The 18,142-nt window shown below is 38.9% G+C and overlaps 2 protein-coding genes across 4 annotated transcripts in view; one reads left to right on the top strand and one right to left on the bottom strand.

The window, feature by feature from the left end:
* Positions 1-18,142, top strand: part of LOC139718390 (SCO-spondin-like) — a 362,530-nt gene that overhangs the window by 176,408 nt on the left and 167,980 nt on the right. The window lies entirely within an intron of this gene.
* LOC139718371 (uncharacterized) overlaps positions 1-18,142 on the bottom strand; it is a 129,081-nt gene that overhangs the window by 60,165 nt on the left and 50,774 nt on the right. The gene's annotated exons all lie outside the window — the stretch shown is intronic.

Below are 18,142 nucleotides of genomic sequence, written 5' to 3'. Positions count from 1 at the left end.
ACAGGCCACACCTTTCATTAGGATCTCTTTGTTTCACCTTGTTTTTGGATATCTCAGCCATTTCAAAACTGATTTTCATCAAATAGACTTTTGATACCCCTTAGAATTGCATGTTCTTTGACATCTCAAAGAGTGGTTTCTGAATATCTGGCAAAACGTTAAAAGCTAAATCCTCACCTCAACCAGAACTCTAAACACCCTCTAAGACTTTCAAGATTGGGTATTTCATCACGACACTTTCATTGAAACTCTTACCTCCCACACACAGAATGATGACAACAATTTATAAAATAATGATTACAGTAACAGTAGATAATACCATGGTTTTTCCGATGACATGATTACAAAGGAAACTGAATAGATTATGTTCCAGATCAGTATATGTATATAAACAGGTTCCCAATCCCATGGATTCTGAATCTTGTAAATAAGTAAAACCAATCAATTACACTGAATCTGCCAAATAAAAAAGTGTGAGCTGTCTCCTTCCATATACAACTGTGAGTAAAGACAGAAAATGATGATATAAACAGTGACTTCACTAAAATGCATTGTTCTCAGTAGCTCATTAAGTATGCTCTACTTCTATACTATCTTTCCTCTACTTCAGTGTTACCATCATCATTTCATATGCACATACCGAAACTTAAAACAGTATCGGGGTAGGCACTCTAGAAGGAGCTGCAGTATATCTATCGCACAAATACACCGTTTCATTAATCCTCTGACATTCAAGAGAAAAGTGTTCAGTCATTCCTACAATAAATTTCTACACTTTAGTTGTGGCTGAGAAGTCCATGGTATAGACTCTGTCGGTTGCCATAATGACCAAAATTTACTGACGTTCAGGCTGATCATGACCCTGCTGCTAAATTCTTCCGACACCATGCTCACCGCTTCCTCATTCACCGTTCACATTGTGTTGCTAAAGGTGAAAAACATACTCCTCAACAATAACAAAAAAGCCAAGTTTCTTGAAGGAATAACTTCACCTCTATGACCAGAGGCAGCATCAACTGAAAAGATGTTCCCCTCTTCCGACCCACTTTCTTGCTTCCCTGGGGTAAAAAAGACACAATGTGTAATGGTCACATGATATCATACTCTAGTCTCAATCACAGAGTTTTAAAGGGGTTAAATCACCCCAGCGTCCATTACCCAGATCCCGGGGCAAACAGAGGGGCCCCATAGGTGCACAGGGGTTAATTCTGAGATATACAATGCCACTTACAATGTAATGGTGTAGACAAAAAACACTGCAGCATCTGACAGGCAACAGACATGATACAGAAGTGCCAGATCAAAATTTATACAGTGGATTTCATTGACACCGTATTTGCAACAAAATGAGACACAAAATGGAACATTCTTTAACAAAAATGTAGTGAGTTTAATTTTCACACACACATGGGCATGTCAAGCTATGAATGATATATATCGTCGCTGGGGTGACAAGACCTTGTATCTGCAATTTTGGTGAAATTAAAATGACTTTTTTGGATTAATGATCAGATAATCAGTTAAGTGCTGTCCTGTCCAAATCCTAGATGTCTTACCCCAAAAATGAAGCCACCAGGTCATGTCAAAGGAATGTCTATCCCATTGGATACAGTACTTTGGCTGCCATGTTTTTTTTGCTCTCCTGAACATTTGACATTTTGTAGATGCGAGGTCTTGTCGCCCCAGCAATGATATTTCATTTCGTGCTTTTTAAAATTAAATATGTATCAACCTGAGTGAAGATACCTAAACTGCAGTTGACACAGAAACATAGAGATGTACATCCAATTTTGCCTGGCCAAACTAGAATGATAGTAATTTTAACCCATTATAAGGACGGGCTGATTTTGCTACAACACACATTTCCCACAGACACTTGCCCGTCGAGTATACTCTGGACTCGTCCTCAACGGGTTAATAGGCCATACATGTAGCTGCAGAGGTCGTAAATCTGAAGTTAAATACTAGTACCCAGTATGGCTGAAACACGTGCAGGGCAGATGCCAAACTATGTAAGCATCTTATACTGAAAGCTTGCCTCAGACGGGCTATGAATTTTCTTCTGTGTTACACGAATATGGAGCTTGTACAGTGAAAGCAAACAGGAGTAATTGTTTCAACAAAAGGTGAATAATAGAGAATCTAGCAGGCACATTTACACAGTGGGCATGTACTCACCTTTCTATGATAATCGTCAATTTACTTGGTGGTTTTTCCTCTTTACTCCCATGTACTAAATTCTCTCTCTCTAATCTACCAATATGATCTATCTCTCCCTCTATCTATCTACCCATCCATCTCTTTCTCTCTCTCTTTCTCTCTATGTATTTATTTATCTTCCTCGTTCTCTCTTTTTCCTGCCATGATCTCTCGCCGACAAACGCACACAGATACAGTATCCCATTCGCCGTATCTACTGGTGTGCAACAGTCTATTAAATTTACATTAACAGAGCGCTTGAAGTGTACAATTATGAACAAGTATCGATCCGACCCCTTTCTTTTCCCTCCAGTTTTCCTCTCCATCTGCTCTGGCGAGGCTTTTGTTCTACCATGTGAACGCCAAACTCAATCATGATGATGATGAAGATGATGATGACGATGACGCAGTACTTTATAGGAGAGGGCTATTGTTCTCGAGGGGCGGGCAGACTCCACATGAAAGAGCCCCAGCAGAGGACAAAGGGTGCTCGGCCCTGGACATATTGATTGAGGCCAGGGACAGACCTGGGTCTGACTGTACAGTTGGTGTTTTCACTGACGAAGTGTTCAGGACACGGAAGGAATGGAGTATTTTAAGAGAAGCTGGAACATTCCAGTTTTTGTTATAGATTTCATAGATACTTCCATCAAATGGATTTGCAAAAGATCTACACCCTTCTTAGCAAGCAATGTAGGTTGTTTGTTTGTTTGTTTTGTCTTCTCCAAAATGTTATCTGCAGATGATCATCGTGCAGTAGCACTGTGAATACTCAATCAATCTGCATGGCTACAAAGGCGGGATGAAAAGAGCTTTTCATTGAACAATCTCTCTCTAGGCCACAATAATGATCGTGAGAAGCCCGTTTGACATGCCACTTGCCTTCATAAAACATGAGTCTAGTCTTCTACTTCAGACTCATGTATGATAACATTTCACACATTCAAAAAGAAAGTAATAAAAAAATTCTAGCCCAGTGGCCAAGACTACCACTGATTGACAGTTTTGTAGGAGTGACTATAGATTCACCCATGCTAGACACAGAGACAGAGATTTTAGATCTTTACAGGACAAGTTCACTTTAATATAAAAACTGTACATGTAGCTTAAGTGAATGCAGCAATATCAGTAGAACACATCAGAGAAAGTTTAAGGAAAATTGGACAATCCATTCAAAAGTTATAAATTCTTAAAAGTTTTTAGGCAGTTGTGCTGGATGACAAGACTACTACAGTTTATGATGTCACCTGTATGCATATAATGATATAAGGAAAACAGAGAGAATTCCACAAACTTTCATTTCCTTTTTAAAGTACACATTCTATGGACTTGTTACTAATGTATGTTAGGGGTAATATTATTCCCCTTGTCTTCTGAAAGAGGCAAGTCAAGTGCACTTTTAATATGCGAGAAGAGTGAAAATATGTTGAATTTCTTTTATATTTTGCTTTATTTTGTTCTAAGTACGTGACATCACTAGCAGTAGTAGTCTTCTCCTCCAGCCATGGCGGCACTGAAACTTCCAGAATTCCTAACTTCTGAACAGATTGTCTGATTTTCCTCAAATTTTCGCTGATGTGTTCTACTGATATTGCTGCATTCTCTCAATTCACATTTACATTAAGGTGATCTTGTCTTTATAAAGAAAACACAGGTAATTAAATTCTGAATGGGCATCTGCTCCCTGTGCCACTTTACAGTAGATATTGGGTGCTTTCAAGATCTGTGGTAGTGGTTGTGCTGGTGTTATAGCCCAAACAGCTGCATTAAATGAAGACCCAACCACCAACTGGCAGATTATCCTGAGCAATTTTGATCGAAAACTATCAATCCTGAAAGCTCGGGTTATCTTTACATTATCAAATATTCTGCATGAATGAGCAGAAATTGTGGAATGACAAAAGTGACTGCACTTGGTTTGAGTCAAATATGAAAAGATGCAGCTACACTTTGTATGAATGCTTTGTACTAGACGAGTGATGCTGAAAAGGAATTGAAATGCCACCAGTTTCTTAATATCTCTAAAATACAACAATCTTGATTTTGTTTCTGGGCATACTAGAGTGTCTATGTATGTTCCTCTGGTGATTATGGCATTTGCATAGGCTATGCACATACTTGGTATGAGTGGAGATGACGTGCATCCACTGTGGCGGATCCAGAGGGGGCGCACTGGGCGCGTGCCCCCTCTTTATTTTTGGTTAAAACAAAAGAAACAAAGAGAAGAAAATGGGGGGGGGGTGCATGTGCCCCCCTTTAATTTCACAAAGGTGCCTCCCCTTTACGGAATCCCTGGATCTGCCCCTGATCCATGGACATGAATGTGAGCCTCGGATGTATAGCAAAGCTAATGCCAACACAGGACCTGAAACAGAAAATTCGCTAAATCCGAAGAGCCAGCATTAGCCAATGGGGAAACGAGCACATAAATCACGGACAAGAATAGTAGAGGTATATTCCACAGAGCAGAGTCAGCATTGGGCCCAACACCAGTTACCAGCACTACATCATAATTTCAAGGTCATAAAATCATTACTTCATATCACTACTTGAAGAATAGAACATGTATCATCACAATCTCTAGCTCTGTAGCCATACTTTTTTGATAGAGGAATGGAGGTAAGAATGAGTGAGTTTTTTGTATCCAAGCAAAATGAAGCTAAAAAGCAAAGAAATGAAATGGAAAAAAAAGGATGGCATTTAACCATTTCAAAAGATGATACTCTAACATTGGTTCCCTCTCCTTTAAAAGACATCTTGATAAGAACTATTAAAAAAAAAAGAAATAGACTTCCGCTATCTAAGCAGGAGAGAAAAATATCTATATTTTATCTTTTCCCTCCCCACACATACACTTACACACACATACACAGATCACACACATACCCATTTACATACAACGACACACAAACACACACCATTACCAGGAATAGCCATTAAAAACCAATTTGTGTGTCACTGTGCAACCAGTTTTAGCCATTCACAAAACTGGCTGTGTTCACATCAGAGGTAGACAAGAAATAGTGTGTGTATCTCACACACAGAATCTTCAACACACCAAGTCCTTGGGAATTTTGGTGCAGAAATTATCATCCTACCACCATTAAATTGGCAATAAACATCTCAATTTCATCAAATACAGTCAAACTATCTATACCAGCCACCCAAGGGAAATGAAAAAGGTAGGTCTATGTTACAGACATGTGGTCACTATAGACAGGTTCCTTAACATGTTTTTTCTCTTGCAGGGAATTGTTTTTAGTGGTCGTTATAGAGAGGTGGTCACTAAAGACAGGTTCTTTAATACACTGGGGAAATATAAAATGGGACTCATTAAATTCATTAAACCTACCAAAATCAGAAATTAACAAAAACGAAATGTCCCAGTTCAAGAGAGAAAAAGAGACCTTTAAATCTTCTACTCTGTACTGCCAGTTGTAGGATTAGTTACAAATACAGCAACCAAGATGCCTTGTTTTTATCTATAGTATATGCCATATATTTCACGAACACTTAACACTTTACAAATAGGAGCTTCAAACACATTTCTGCATGTGGTAGGAATCACGATCAAGATCTTACAGTGATGGAATGAGAAACAAGTATTGAAGTGTCCCTTTAAGAGAGGGAACAGTGCAGATTCCAATCTCTGTCATTCCTTTTACTGCACTGTTCTGCGTATGAGAGGCAGTATTTTTGCCAGTTGTCAGAGTGACAAATTTCAAGAATATACAGTCAACCAAGAGATTCACAAAAAGATAGAAAAATACTGCAGAATGTATGTCCTACAAATAGTATTACCTCACTTTGCTTGAGACAATCCCCGCAAGTGGCACATCAACAAACAAAAAAGAAAACTGCAAAGCAGATGTGACTATCTTCCATCACAGGGCTGCCAACTCTCACGCACTGAGCGTGAGACTCACACATTTTGGACCTTTCTCACCCTAAAACTTTATTTCATTTGCATGCATTTCTATTGACCTCACTCATTTTGACTCCTAAATTATAGCATTGGCCTATGGGAGTCTCATTCTCAACTAGTTTCCAGTGTTGGCAGCCCTGCAATCAGAGTACTATCAGGAGTGACATCACTCAGAGGTTGTTTTATCTCCATCTTCCACTCAAGTTTGGGTCAGCTAACACATGGCTAGAGGTTCAGGATAGAGAACTCACTGTGAGGTGGATAGACTTAAAGGTCCTGTCTACCTCTGGTAGCAGTGATTTAAAGAATGTTCAAGATATCACTTTTGATGCATATGTGTAGGTCAGTTGTATCACAAAACATCCTACCATATATATATTTTTTTTTTGCAATAAAGCCAAATATATAAGGAGATATCACTATTTTGCTCATTACACCATAACTGTAGACAGTTTAGTCTGGAAACATTGAACTATTGTTCACATTTTGTATATTTAACAATACTTAACATTGATTACACTGGTTCAAACTTTTACATTGGTTGTTTCTATATCCCTAACTCATATGTTAGAACTATTTTGAAGCACTAATGCTGGGTTTTTGTTTCACCTGCAAATGGTAAATTATGCCTTTAATGTGCAGTGATCAACAAGTGTGCTGCATGAGGTTTTTTCGCCAGCCGAAAATTGGACAAACAGTGCTTCACCAAGAGCAATTCTATTCTCTGGATGTTCATCACAAGTTTTACTTAAAATTTGTTGTTGTTCTTTTCTGGTTGTCTAGTCAAGATGCTAAAATCATAGACACTGAATTTTTCAAGGTAAATCTTAGTTGTTGTTCTTGTTGTTAATTTTGATCTATTTAGCATGACTGCTAAGAAAGCATTTAATGCTTTGTAAGCACGACATGAGGCTCAACAACTTTAAGCCCCCTGAAAATGGGCTTCGAAATGAGGTAAAGTGCCTAGCCTCAGAGAACAACCACTGTTGCCAGGGACTCGAACCAGGAACTTCATGATTTAGAATCTGTGGTCTTACCCACTACACCACAGGGCACAGAGTCATGCATGAGAAATTAATGAACACCTTTATCAGAATTAGATATCCTATAAGCATATTTCCATACTTTTCTACTTCTCTTATTGGAGCATGTACCTGAGGCTTGAATTGGGAAAGACAATAATGCTTGCTGCAAAAGTGAAGGGCTGCTCTTCGAAGGGCAAGAACACTAAGAAACTACTGACGTGTGTCTTTAAAGACCAGCCAATGTTAACCTGGTAGCACCTAAAGTTTGATTTTAACAGGCACATTACACTGCTTTTGAGCACTCTGAAACATGAGCTGTACCCTAGACTTTGATACATACCCAACTTATGTTGTTTCCATTATAGTTTCATTATCACTGTTATTAATGACAGCTGTCTACTATAGATACACATTCGTCGGTTAACTAACCATAACAATTGATCTACTTAAATATTAGGGCTTTTCATATGGCTGAATGCTCTTCATACATAGAAGTTACTGCACAACTGCATGTAAATGCCAAGGGCTAAGCTCAAAATGCCGCTATTGGTGCATACAATAAACATGCACAAACTTTGCATATATGAAAACCACTTGGACAGAATCCAATTTACTGCCAATATCAAACTGCCTGGGGATACCGTTTTAGAGGGACCATCTTCGAAAAAAAGATGGTAATCAACGGATGAGGGAGGACGTATACTACCAGGAGGAGACCAGAAATAGAGATTGTTAGGGAGGATGAATTCCTCGTGGATTACAATTCATCCCTCCTCCCCGAGCCATCCATTTGCGTGTCGGTCCGGAGCTGGGGGCAGGGTGGGTCGCACGCTAGCGGCGCGTGATTGGTCAAATAGGTTTGCGACACTTCCTTCACCACCACACCTCGCACACCTCACTCTCTCGCTCACACACCGGCGTACACGTGGCAGAGCAGGAGGATGGGGGGGGGGAGCAGGAGGATGATGGGGGGGGGGAGCAGCAGCTGAGGGAGGGGGCTAGTAGGTGTATTGATTGCAGTGGGAATCAGGATGTGTTCATACATCCATCAAAAATCCCAACCCACCAATGACTCGCCAGCACTAGCTATTTAGAAGCCACAGTTAAGCAACACAAGCTGGACAACATTGTTCATACCACAAAGTTGTGACTAAAAAAAGAAACAAAAACATACACACAGCCATAACATCAGATAAACATTTTTACAAACGACTTTAACCGGTACTTAATTTAACACAAATGAAATACATTTCAGAAAACTATTGATGGAAATATCATTCCAGGACTTCACCTCTTCCTAAATGTATATCATGTTTAAAATGCTTGCTTTATTTTCCTTCAGAGTTGCCTATGATTTCTGATTCATAAAGCCATCAATTATTTTGGAAAATTATACATTCTTGACATTCTTGCCAGTTTATGCTCACAAACCATTAATTCTTTGACTCATATCATGAGCAAATACAATATCACCATGATATCATGATGTGCCTGCAACAAATCTGCCTTACCCTCTAGTTCTTCCAGAACCCAAACGACCTGATCATTGTAGGCAGTAAACTTGACGTGCCGGCCCTCTCACATTAAAGTAACAGTGTTAGCAAGTGAGCAGCTTTTGATGTTCACAAGATTGGCCAAATCAGGACAATTTTTGGCTTTAAAAACAGAAGCTAAAAAAGCATTGTTCATGCTTTCATTACCAGTAACTTAGACTACCAAACATCCTTGCATTTTAGAATCTACCAGTCACACATGTAGGTAGATGATTTGCAAGTATTTACCATCCATACAAAATTCAGCTGAAAGCCTTACTTCTTCACAATTACTTACAAAGAAAGGAACCGCCAGTCAAAATCAAAAGAAACCTGTTTGTTCATGTCACACCGTAAATATAAAACCTAAGGGAGATGGAACATTCTGTACAATTTGCCACCTGATCTATGGAAATTTCTTCTTACAAGCCCTCCAGAAAGGTAGCAATTTGACCAGCTTATGAGAATATGTTCAAGTTCATGGTAATGACTACCTTGTCAGTAAATGCTTGAAATGCTCAGTCACCACTTCCTGTTCACACACAAAATGTTAACATTTTAGTGGTTTGTAATCATATGATTAAAATGCATGAATTTATGGTGTGAGGTATAGCAACAAATGAATATTGTTATTATTGTTCAAAAGTAAAAGAAATCTAAAATATAAGACTATTTAGAAAATCTGGCTTAGTTTACATCTACTACACCATGTATGTTAGATTAGAAATCAAACAGCAAAATCATGAAAATCAAAAATCTGATAGTAGCACAGTACTGCCAGGCATTACAAAGCAATCACATGTCCACACTTGTAACTCTTCTAGAAATGAACAAGGATCATGTTTTCAGTGTGAATGGGCTCTCTACACAAACAGTATAATGTCCCCCTGGGGGTGATACCTGTAGCATGTTGAGGTATGTCTGGGCGGGGGGAACCCCTCCCGGGCACGCCGTCCAGTTTCCTCGCGCTAAACAGCAGTTGGCCAATTTGCCGGAGGTTCAACGAATACAAATAGCCGCGATGCGCAGGGGGGCCCCCCATTGCTCTACTATCCTAAACACCACAGATCACTCTCATTCTTTCCTCCCATTCTTTCCTGTCATCATCCTTCATCTCAGATGACCAACGAGGGAAAGAAGATGAAGAAAGGGGGGGGGGGAGTTGTGGCATCACCACCGGCAGAAACAGAAATTGAAATCCATGGACTTCATAATGCACACTTGACTAAATAATAACTGCAGGCACCGCATCGTTTCAGTCAATTAGAGAGACATTTCGTACATTTGTAATTCCGTAGACTTTTCATCTCCAAATGTCACCTCCATCCTTTGCATACAAATGAATATCAAAGTGAATAGATGAATGACGTTTTTCCTTTCTCCCTTCATCATTTCTTGTGCCTGAAGCATAGCATGTTTATTGTATTCTTGGGACAAAGTGATCTTAACTTGATATTGACAATCAGTTAGTGCTTCAAAGGGCAAGGATTCCGATATGTCTCAGGCATTGCTGCATTCTGTCAGCATCTGATTGAAAATCCTCTCCCATGCAATTGATGTTTAATCCCAATGTCATTTCAAATAATGTTGCTGCTGTAGTAAGACCTTACGTCAATTTAAAAGGCTTTACAAAAAATATATTTTTGATGAAATGTATCTGAAACTGTAAGTACAAGTATGCATTGTTTCCACCTCTGCCTCTTTTCTTCTCTTTTCATTGTATCTTTGACCTTTGTTTCATCAATTGAATTTGTATGATAATTGTTTAGTTGAAATGTATTGATAATTGTTTGTAGGGGATCATTTCCAACAAGCCTCGTGTGTGCTTTCTATGATCCCTCCATTCACAATGTATAAATGTACCAAGGCAATTGTGTTTTGATATTTGTAAATGTTATATTTTGATATGGAAATAAATGAATGAATAAATGAATGAATGTGCAGTGGGAATGTTAGCAGTGATATTGGCATATTTGAAGCAATATTCCCATTGAACACAGTAGGAACCATAAAACAATGATTATGAAATTTGCAACATTCACTAATATCCTGTATGATTGTGTATATATCCCCCAAGGATGGATGTATTATGTGTATATATCATGTGCATATATCTACAGTTGTATGAACTTGACAAAGCCCTATGGTAAAAATTTATGAACATCAATCTCTCATCGAGTTCCATTCAGCCTTTTCTTTTTCTATTCTCTCACAAGCTCTGAACAGCAAAAAAAAAATAATTTGACTTATACATGCATATCTTATACATGTATACAGTCACATCACGTATGCATACATTGATTGATGCGTGTATGTTTATTGTGTGTGTTAAGTTTAGGCATGGCGATCTACACACTTTTTTTTTCCTCTCATGTTTCTCATTGCCAGAGCCTCGTCTCTAACACCCCCGTCCGTTAACACATCTGGCCCGTGGACTCATGCATGCATGCATGCATGCATGGGTTCTCAACTCTCCAGGCTTGCTTGCTGGGCTGGCTGTGTACTCTGGCTGTTTATACTGCATTCACAATGTCAAATGCAATGTACTACTACACTCACTTCATTCCTCACTCCCCCTTGCTTCCCGTAGAGAGTTCGGTTGTGTTGGGCCCACGACAGATCCAATAGGAACATTTGTCTATCTAACCATCTCTCTGTCTTTTCTATCCTCTCAAGTCCTTGCTTAATACTCTTTCTCTGTTTCTCTTGATCTCTCTAGATCTATCTACCGGTAATCTTTCTTTCTTTCTATATATATATATACACACACACACACACACACACATAATTATATGTATACAATATGCACAACAGACAGAAATAATATAAATACACACCCAAGTTTATGGGAAAGAGCAGAGTACAATTGCCACTATGATAGTTACATGGTATGTATATTGATGGGTGGACAAATACATAGTGAAATACAAGTGTATGTACCTTTCATACATGATGTACCTTTGAATGGTATCCAAATTACATGATGTTCAGTACACATGTATGTAGGGCTGCAGATAATATCAGGATATTTCACAGAATTTTGACATTCTATACTACACCACAGTTTACTTGAATCATTGCACCAAAATGACCTTTTGTTATCCAATTCTCAAGCAACAACAAAAAAGAAAAATTACTCTGAAATTGTTGCTAAAAAACAAGGAAGATATGATTAGCAAGTGCCAGTTGTCGGATATGATATGAATACAGATGCGCCAAAACCCAACATAAACTTTCATTGGAAAACACCACTGAAATACATTTTTTTCCCATTTAATACTAATGGCAGATCACTACACTATTCATCTTTTCGGCATACGTGTGCCACTGCTGTTTATGGCATTTTTTTTTCTACTTCAAAAGAGATCATACAAAAAAAAAGTAAGCACTTACACATACATGTACTATGTGTCATCATGGAAAAGGAATATTCTACAAACGTGTTGTAGAACACAAGATGTTTCTTTTTTTTGGGGGGGGGTTTAGAAAAGTCTTCTCTCTGAATGAATTATGATGGCAGCATTACTGGTCTGCTTCCTGTGTACGTGATTCTTTTTTTTTTCTTCAGTCAGTCAGTCTCGCAAGCTTCCACCTGTTTCTAGATGACCATCGATCCATGCTTTCAACGATGTCCATCAACGCACCCAGCGAGGGCGCAAAATGATGCAATGAGAAATATGATGTGTGTATGACGTTGTGGGCATATGTGTGTCTCCCTCCGAACGAACAGCAGCCAGCCAATGTTGGGGGAATATAATCAGAGAAACTCAAAACTGAGTGTGTGTGTGTGTGTGGGGGGGGGGGGGGGTAGGGGGAGGAGGGGTGGGTTGGTGTGAGTATGTGTGTATGTCTGACTGGTTGCAATTGCGATGATTTACATTGTACCTGTTCTTATGTATGGATGCATATGTATACACGTGTGTGTGTGTGTGTGTGTATGTGTGTGTGTGCGTGTATTGGTGTGTGTGTGTATAAGTGTGTATGTGTACGTGTGTGTGGGGGAGGGGTTACATTGATTGCTACACAGCAGCTTTCTCCTGCAAAACATCTTTTATTAATACACATGGAGTAAAATGGGACTGCATGTACATGTATAATGCATATTTACTACATTGCAAATGCAAGACCAAGTCAGACATTTGGGATGCATGAGTTACAATTACCTTGGTAAAAGGTGAATAATAGAAAACTTCTGTCAAAAAAAAAAAAGCTTATTTGTCTAGTCAGACGGTAGCTATTTTACAAGGACATTCACTACATCCACTAATATCTATAGCCATTTGACTTTGTTTTCTAAATTAAAAAATCAAAATAGAGATACTGATAAAAGTCCATTAGTCTGACAAGTTATACACACATACATACACAAACAAACACACACACATGCACACACACACACACACATGCACACACACATAACACACACACACACACACACACACATGCTGCAGTCATCCTTACTTATCTTCTAGAATAAAGTCAGTGTTTGGATGTCCAATCTTTGCTATGATACTGCATCAATTTCTCTTTCTCTGAAGAAAATAAGATGAATAAATTCATGAACTATATTCCTAGATTGTATGCAGAAGTTTTCTGACAGCTACTGTATCATGCTGTATATTTTTCCAAGATTCTTGTTTTCAAAAACATCGCAAGTCAGGTTCTGGTCGCAAATTTAAAAATATGCAAAATATCAACTCTGATCCTTGAACAGGAACGTGACATGCATGTGTACACTTTTCCATTCATTCCGGTGCTCAAAGATTGTGAATATATTTAAACTGCTTGTGAAATTGTTGCAAAGTCCTGATTCGCAAAAAAAAAATGACTTGCTAAATGTATGGCGTATACAGTATATGATCAAAAAGACATTTTCGTGAAATAAATATCCTCTCATGTCCATACGATACATCATGACAATGAATTTTTATATCAATTAGTACAATACTCATCCACTTTCAGTGTTACTTCTTTGCATTGTGTTGAATCCTATGCGTTGGACAAACTTTGCTACGTGTATCTATTTCATGCACATTATGAAGAGGTGTGGGATATAGTTTCAAGTGGATTTCTCGATGTAACAAATGATGACAAACAAAAAGAATGGGCATTCTTTTTTCTTCATGACCATGCACTTCATATGACAATGGTACTATTGCAGCATGTATAACATAAGGGTGTACTTCTTAGAAGTCGGATACAATATATCATTTTCCAAAGATGGCGTTATTGCCCATAATCTTCATCTACTGCTAAGTAAAAATAGAAACCATTCCAATGCTATTACATTCTGCCCCCCCCCCCCCCAAAAAAAAAGCCCGGCCACAACAACCTTCATTGCCCCACGACTTACATGCTGCATTTCTGAACTCCTGTAGCATTCATATTGTAGCAAGACTGATAGTGAAAGTAATTCATCTATGCATGGACAGCGGAGTCATATCATCTGGACAGAATTTCTGCCGCCATTCGGGACTAATCTATTGATTTTGATTTTGATCAGCGGCCAAAATTGCGGCGTCACTCTCGTGCGGACACCCGGGCGCTGCCATTGATCTGGCGCCCGCCAAGGTTAACAGGGGCTCCGCCTGCACATGCACAAAATCACCAGGACATGAACAGGACACAAGCGACAGATAGAGCAGGGCGCTGCTTGATCGAATGTTGGGACAGAATGAAAACTAACTCTACTACAACAGTGCCACACCCCCTTTCCTTTAATTTGGCTCCCACCTCTCTTGTCAATATATTGATATTTCAAAGTTCCTCTTTAACACTGAGTCCTGCATTATCTCTATAGATACAGAAATTGGACCCAAAAAAAAAAAAAAAGATGGAACATAGTACTAGTACTTGGAAAGCAAACACGCATCACACTTGTCTTCATACAAGAATAGACATTATCTCAGAACTGCTCAAACAAATGAACTTTGGAATTCCTTTTTATGGCACAAATAAATCGTTTGTCTATCTGCGATATCTCAAATTACACACATGGTGTTAAGTTGCAATCTGTTCAAAGCTTTGTTTTATGTATCACGTGAAAAACGGAATTTCAGATATGAGTTTTTCAAGTCTTTTTCTCATAGAGAGAGTCTTCCAAGATATCAATGGTCATGGTCTACAAAGAACAATTAATCAGCTCGTACAATAACATCTTATGTGATAATAATCAGAGATGCAGATTCTGACATGGTGAATGTAACAGTACAACATGGCTGCAATTCTACATTTTAACCCGCGTGAGTCATAGCAATAGCAAACACATGTAATCGTGCAATCTACATCTCAAGCAAACGGCAAATGTCCCATACATTCACACTCTGCCAATTACGTGTTCTATTTCACCGCATTGTTGTTCTAAGGACACATATAGCACCACAGAGTGTTCTGTGGCTAATTCTTTCTAGCGGTCTTTCGACTCGCTGGTATAACCCGTGAGAGGTCGCCATTTTCCTGTGGGTCTAATAATGAATGAACAATTCAGCCAGCATTCTTACATCAATCCTTTGTAGCTTTACCTATGCAAAATTTAACAATAATTCCAACAAAAATCTTGAATGCTATAAGGACTTCACTGATTTATAAATATATGCATTGCCAGTGTATCAGCTGATTAAGCTGCAAACGGTGCTTCCACTGGACCCCCAGCTAAAACTTGCAGAGTAACAAATAAAAGTTACATCAAAATTAAAAACAAAACTTATTTAAGCATTGCTCACAGATCAATGTGACAGAGGAAGGTCATCACATGCATTCCCAAATTACTAGGATGTGAAATAGTTCACATCATTATTTCTTTCTGCCAATGGTAACCAAAGAAGAAGGAAGCCCAACCTATGTAAAATTCACAATCTCATTCATGCTCAAGCCATTACCCACCATCTCACTCCCAACTGACAATTGTAGACATACCAGGGGCTGTGGAAACTGGGGGGGGGGGGGGGGGGGGGAAGGGAAAGGGGGAGGAAGGAGGAGGGCTGGATGGCTGTAGCCCCCGCCCCCCCCCATGTTTTTGCCATCCCATGACATTTGCTCCTGCGAAAACTGCTCCCATGAAATTTCTGCACACTAAAGCCAAATATAAATTCTACCCACAAGCATAACCCTAGCCATGATCCTTATCTTCATATCAAATCAAACCTACAACCCTATCACAACCCTAACCCTATGGGGATGGGGGTGTTGGTCATTGACGATGACCTTGACCTCTGAATTATTTGCTCCGGCATTCATACACTGACCATGGTGCAAATTATTGCTACAATTCTGAAATAAGTGGAAGATTGCTTGGGATATGGATTGAGATGCTGATCCTGCTATTTAGCGTGATTTTTACGCCCACACTAGTCAAAAATCTTAAGATTTGCATTGCGATGCAAATCTTGAGATTTGTGCCCCAGTAATTGGCATCAGTGAGAATCTCACTATTCATGTGTCCATACAACTGACAAAGAACTAGGCTGATCCCATACAAGGCTGTGGGTATCTTTGTTCTCATTTGTAGCATGCATCAAGTAAAAGTTCACTATCTTTTTCTCTATACCCCTTTTCTCTTCCACACCTTCAACTACCATACTTTCCATTAAAAGCAGATATAGTGGGCTGGACATACAGTATCATCACCTTCCCGCACTGTAATTTGTCATGGGTTATACAATGTAACTGTAAACTTCATGTAAAAATCCACTTTAGATTTATGTAGCTTCCGGGAATCTATGCTTTATTGCAATGGTTCTATGTAGAGTCCCTACTCTTCACATGTATCAATTCTCTAATTCGTTGCATTCAACAATTTTACATATTTAACTCTTGTATGTATGAGTATGATTTACTTGTAAAATGTGGAATATGGAACAATAAAAAACAAGAAAGTAATCAAGTGATAAAGGGGGGGGGGGCATTATAGTTAGGGTTATGGTTATGGAATAAAGAATCAATGAAAAGACTGCTAGATTTTTTCATCTCTTCCAGACCTTATTCTGCACAGCCTTTATAAGAAGTGATATCTCTGATGAGTCTATGCATATTGCATATGATCATGTTGGTACAGATGCATCAACCAATCAACTGCACGTTTTATAGCTGTTGCTACGGTAACCATTGTAATTTCAGACTTATAATAAATGGAAAGTGACTCATGAATTTTGGCTCTAGACCCTATTATACTCCTCTCTCATTTGGTATTTTGTTTTGGTATCTGTTTTGCATTTAATGGCAAGAGGCAGCAGAGACTGACGTCACGAGACTATTGGATGAAATTACAAGTGTTTCCCGACACATGTAACCATGGTTTTCACCTTTCTAAAAGTCTACCATTTTCCAACCGAGAACAGAAACCATCCCCCCTGCTCGACAAGGATCACACTGGGTATAAAGACTTATACTCCACCAATGGCTACGGAATATCAAATAACCACAATGGCCAAAAGGTATTGTTTATAATATCACAGATCCACCAGTCTTCAAGCATATTACTTTCTGCATGTAACAAAAATCAATCCACTTCTCTCCTTCCTAATCATGTACAGTACATGGCCAATGTCAATACACACAGGCGACTTACATACAATGTGTACATCTAACTTTACATCAGTGTACATCGGTGCGATGAATGGGCTTCACACTGTGACGTGGAATCTTACATCTGCTGACTGTCAATTGACATTGTGCAATAATCTCGCCGCCGTTTTAATGGCACGGCACTCCCAAATAATATTCTTGACCTTCGATCACTCGGCTTCCCTTCATCGCTGCACAAAAAATCTGTGGCGGCAAACTAACCTTAAATCTATAAATAAGCAGGTGCTGCTCTTGTCTTTTTGCAATTCATGATGAATCCTACATGGAAATAAGTACAGTTGAACCTATCTTATCCGGCCTCCCTTTATCCGGATCTCTCTATTATGCGGACGCAATCTCGCCATGATTTTTTTTTAATAATTACGGGAGGAAAGGGGGATTCCCAACTCCTTGAGAACTCCTACACAAACACACATGAATTACATATTACTTCCAACATGATTAACATACATTACATCAAATTTCCTTCCAAATTGCTTACCTTCAGACATTTTAACATCCCCAAACATCCCCAAATGTAAACAATGAAAAGGTTGCAGTATACACATTACTACATTTGGTACTACAATGGGCTACATCAGTACATGTGTATGTATATGTACATGATGTATAAAGCATTGAGTCTCCCGTATCCGGCCAAATCCCTTATCCGGATGAGCCCCAGTCCCGACTTGTCCGGATACGAGAGGTTCAACTGTATGTAACAAGTTTGTCATGTGCGATGAGTTTTCTGCTAGAAAATATGAGACATCTTAAGACAATTTACCTTCAGTCTTCTGTCTACACTATCATAAATTCAATGTTAATGTTAAATCTAACTTTCAGTGTATCCGTACATTGAAATAAAATGATATGGAATAGTCCAGAGTCTATAATCG

The sequence above is a fragment of the Diadema antillarum genome, unplaced genomic scaffold (assembly GCF_040938485.1).
Source record: "Diadema antillarum isolate AM-2024a unplaced genomic scaffold, OU_Dant_1.0 scf00000093, whole genome shotgun sequence".
Classification (NCBI taxonomy): domain Eukaryota; kingdom Metazoa; phylum Echinodermata; class Echinoidea; order Diadematoida; family Diadematidae; genus Diadema; species Diadema antillarum.
Note: the sequence above shows the minus strand (reverse complement) of the source record. Positions and strands in the feature narration are given on the sequence as shown.